Source organism: Cynocephalus volans, chromosome 2 (assembly GCF_027409185.1).
Source record: "Cynocephalus volans isolate mCynVol1 chromosome 2, mCynVol1.pri, whole genome shotgun sequence".
Taxonomy (NCBI): domain Eukaryota; kingdom Metazoa; phylum Chordata; class Mammalia; order Dermoptera; family Cynocephalidae; genus Cynocephalus; species Cynocephalus volans.
Genome location: NC_084461.1, coordinates 205,884,679 through 205,889,291, shown reverse-complemented (window position 1 = coordinate 205,889,291; position 4,613 = coordinate 205,884,679). Strand labels below are relative to the sequence as shown.

The 4,613-nt window shown below is 44.1% G+C and overlaps 1 pseudogene; it reads right to left on the bottom strand.

Moving 5' to 3' along the window:
• Positions 1-848: 848 nt before the first annotated feature.
• On the bottom strand, positions 849-1,367 carry LOC134370764 (Ig lambda-2 chain V region-like; annotated as a pseudogene).
• Positions 1,368-4,613: the final 3,246 nt, after the last annotated feature.

The following is a 4,613-nucleotide window of genomic DNA, read 5'->3' as shown; positions in this document are numbered from 1 at the left end:
ATACCCACTCATCCGATGATGGGCATTTAGGCTGGTTCCAAGTCTTGGCTATTGTAAATAGCACTGCAATAAACATGGGAGTGCAGGTATCCTTTCGACTTGATGATTTCCATTCTTTTGGGTATATTCCCAGCAATAGGATAGCTGGATCATATGGCAGATCTATCTGTAATTGTTTGAGGAACCCTCACACCATTTTCTATAAAGGCTGCACCATTTTGCAGTCCCACCAACGGTGTAGGAGGATTCCCTTTTCTCCACATCCTCGTCAGCATTTATTATTCTCAGTCTTTTGGATATTAGCCATCTGATCCGGAGTGAGATGATATCTCAGAGTGGTTTCGATTTGCATTTCTCTGATGCTGAGTGATGTTGAACATTTTTTCCTGTGTCTGTTGGCCATTCGTATATCTTCCTTTGAGAAATGCCTGTTCAGCTCCTTTGCCCATTTTTTATTTGGGTTACTTGATTTTGCTGTTAAGTTGTTTGAATTCCTTGCATATTCTGGATATTAATCCTTTGCCAGGTATATACTTCGCAAATATTTTCTCCCACTCTGTTGGTTGTCTTTTCACTCTGTTAATTCTTTCTTTTGGTGTGCAGAAGCTTTTTAGTTTGATATAATCCCATTTGTTTTTCCTTTTGTTTGCCTGTGCTTTTGGGGTCATATTCATAAAGTCTATGCCAAATCCTACTTCCTGAAACACTACATTTTTAATATAAAAGATAAATTTTAAAAAACCTGAGCTTAGAACAATGGACTTGACCTCCCCTCTGGGGCCATGGAGAATGAGCTTCTTCACTCCACACCGGCTCGAAGCAGCCTCTGTGTAAGAAGATGGGAGATATTAGGAGCAAGGGGTGAGGCTGAGCTGGGTTGTTTGTGTCTCACTTCCCCATCTGCATCTGTCACTGTGGAAGTGGTCGCTGAACCACAAGCACAGTAATACTTGGCTTCGTCCTCGGGCTGGGCCCCTGTGATGGTGAGGGCAGCCTTGCCTCCAATGAGGGAGCCTGAGAATCGGGCAGGGACCCCTGGCAGCCGGTTGCTGGTGTTACCTATTAGACCCCGGAGTACCTGGTTGGGCTTCTGCTGGACCCGGTTTGCATAGTTACTGGTGGTGACAGCACCAGCACTGGAGCCACAGGTGAATGTGACGGTCTCTCCAGGAGTTGTGGACAGTGAAGTTTCCTGAGTCACCACAGCCTGGGATGTGGCTCCTGAGAGCAGGTGAGACACCAAATGGTCAGGAGGGAAGACAGGGGACATGAAAGTTCAGTGTTGACTCCCCTCCCACAAACCAGCCCAGAAAGTCCCCCTGACCTGCGCAGTGAGCCAGAAGTGTGAGCAGAAGAGCCCAGGCCATGGTGCAGACAGCCCAGGGCTGTGCTTACAAGACTGCTCACCCCAGAGTCTCCCCAACAGCTCTCATTATAACTCCTGACACCCTGTGGGCATGAGGCTTTCATGCAAATAAGCTCCTCTCCAAGGACTCAGCACCTTGGCCAGGTCACAGCTAAGAGTTCTTACACTTCAGTAACCACATGTTCACGGAACCCAGGGCCTGGGGGTCTTTTTCACAGCTGTCCTTGCTTCCCCAGGGCTCTGCCTACAGCGCCCTCTAGTGTCCTGGAGGGAAATCACTGTTGGAAGGATGCCCTCCTGCAGGTCTTTCTCCTCCCACCTCTTCTCATGTCTGGAGTTCGTGAATCTTTCAGAAGGTCACATTTAGCACCTGGGAGACACCACACTGGAAGCTGGTGAAGGAATCTGGGATGGAGAGGCTTGAGTGCATCACTGCCTCCCTTTCTTCTTGATCCAATTCACACTCAGCGGCCATCTGCTGAGTAGAAGAGCTGGGATCTTGGACCCTCCTGGTGTCTTAACTTAGGCTCCCAAGAAACCCAGTGAATATTGTGTATATCTAGCCACGTGGTCTTTTCACTGTCCCTTCTTAAAATTTTGGGTTTCTTTTGCGGCACAGTAGCATTTCAAAATTGACTTTTGAATAGTGTTTAGTTCCCTACTGCTCACCCTGTATCTACATCATGCTTATTTCGTTAGTGCTTGCCAAACACTCCACATGGTGTTTTTATTAGTATTTTTCTTTCATAGCAGGTAGTTCTCCTAACCCACGGTCAGATGGCTCCAGTGGCAGGAACGATTACCTCATGCAGAGCATGCTGGACACTTCCCTGCCCTGTGACCCTTCTGTCTACTATCTTGCTGTTATCACCTGAAATTGTGTCAGAACGGTTTTCCCAACTGTGGAACAAGTGCTTCCAAAAGCAGAATAGGCCAACCCAAGTGTTGTGATTCCATCTGGGGAGTGAGAATTGTGAGATATAATAATGTACCTTTTATTTTGGAAGGTATGTCTGAAAATGCTATATGCTGGGGGAGTCCAGGGGTTTTAGTGGAGGCAGGGCCTGGGAGGAGGAAGATGCTGGAACCACACCCAGAGAGGACACAGCTGCTGTGTGTGCATCAATGAGCACAGGCTCCACTACCCTACCTCTCGGAAATGTGGGAGATGGCACAGCTGTGGGCATCCACTGTGCAAACCCTGAGACAGACCACAGAGCCCCCTGCTGCCCACCGGACAGACTTTAGTGTCTCAGTGGAAATCAAGTCCGTGGAGTCACCTGAGAGCCGGATCACTGTCAGGCCACAGACACCCAGGCCCATGCCCCTGCTCTGTCCCGAGTTACTGATATTAAAAAATAGCCTTTTCTGGGAAGAGGATAACTAGGAAAAGCAGATGTGGGAAATATGACCACCATGAAAGAAAAAGAGGTTGTAGTGAGGTGAGAATGCAGAGGTCTCTGGGAGCAAAGGCCTGAGCAGCACATTCCACAGGGTCCAGGGAGGAGACGACTGTGTTCTGGGTCTCAGTGGAGAGGGGGGTCCTGAATCAGGACAAACAAATCTTACCATAGTCCTGGAAGACAAACAGAATTTTGGGAAATAATCAAACTTATTAAATTGCATGGCATGTTTACGAGGTGTCAAAAATGGAATTTGCAAAGTAGGTAAGGAAATGTGAATCTGGACTGTAGAGCTCCCTGTGTGTCATACTGAGGAGCTTGATTGCATCATCTGGAGTTGCTAGAGATGTAAACAGGAGACATAACTGATGACACACATTTTAGAAAGATACCACTGGTGTCAGGACCAACAAGGTGTCTAAAGGCAGCCGAGCTGTTGAGGGCTGATCCTACAGGGATCTGGAGGAGGAACGGATGAGAGATGCTCAGGAGGAAGAGAACACAGGGTGACTGTGTCCCTGGACGGAGGGCGAGGGGGGATGGCAATGAGGCCAAGGGTTGTAGTCGAGTGGACCGGGTGGGTTTTATCATTATTTACTATCATGGAAGATATGGTGGGGGGAGGGGTATTAATGGGGCTTGGTGTTCTATTTGTTATTGTGAAATTTATGGGATCAGATGAAGACAGTAACATGGGATGTCAGGGCCCGTCATGTCAGGCATTAGCGCCAAGGTGATAGCAGTGTCCCTGCGTGATGCACATCAGTCCTGAAGGAAAGTGTGGACAGTGTGAGGACAGGACTGAGAACAGACACAGGGATTGGCCTCTGCTGCAGAATGAAGAAAAGTAATCATAAAAAACAAGTTGAAAAAAATAAAGAGATCACTCATTTGTTCATGTGTTTAATCATTTAGGGATACATATTCATTAATCAACTACTCTTCTAATTGGGGCTCCACATAAGTTTTATTTGGTTAATCACCTTGTTCAATCTTGCTGTTCTCTGTGTAGTATTTTTTTTCCTGCTTATCTACTGATTTGCTACAAGTGTCATGTTAACATCTGCAAATATAATTGTGGATTGATTTTTTGTCCTTTGGCCACTCCTAATAAAAGCTTCATATACTTTAAAGCTATGTTTTTACCTTTAGTTTTTTAAATGTGTTTTTGTTTAGTAGATTATTTTATCAGTATGACATGTCCCCCACTTTTCTTCTAGTAAAACTTCTTTAAATGTACTTCCTCAATGTATTTTATCTTAATATAAATATAGCCACAACAGCTTTCTGCTGTTAAATGTATGCACAGTATATATATATATATGTATTTTTTTTTTAATTTAGCATATCCATATCTTTAAATTTGTCTCTTTTTATCTACATATCCACCCATGTCTTTAACTGGAGTCTTAAGTTCATTTGCAGTTAATGTAATTACTGATATTGAATTTATATCTACCTTAATCTTTATATCATCTTGGCTTTTTTTCCCTCTATTTCTCCTTTGTTGCCCTTTTTTTCATGGATCAAATATTTCCATTTCCATTTCATAGTTTGTAGCTAAATACTTTTACATTCTAATATTTTAGTAGCAACTCTAGAATTGCAGCATTGCTACCTTGACTTCTTATTGCCTACATTAAATTAATATTTTAATTTTTCCATAATTCAATAACCTTACAAAAGTTTACACAATTCTGCCCTCCTTAATACTTGTGATCCTCAGATGTTCTATTCTTACAAAGATATCAACTCCCCCCAAAACATTATTAGTGTTTGTCTTACTCTGTTGGGGATGTCCTAACAAAATGCCATAGGCTGGGTGGCTTAAAGAACAAAAACAT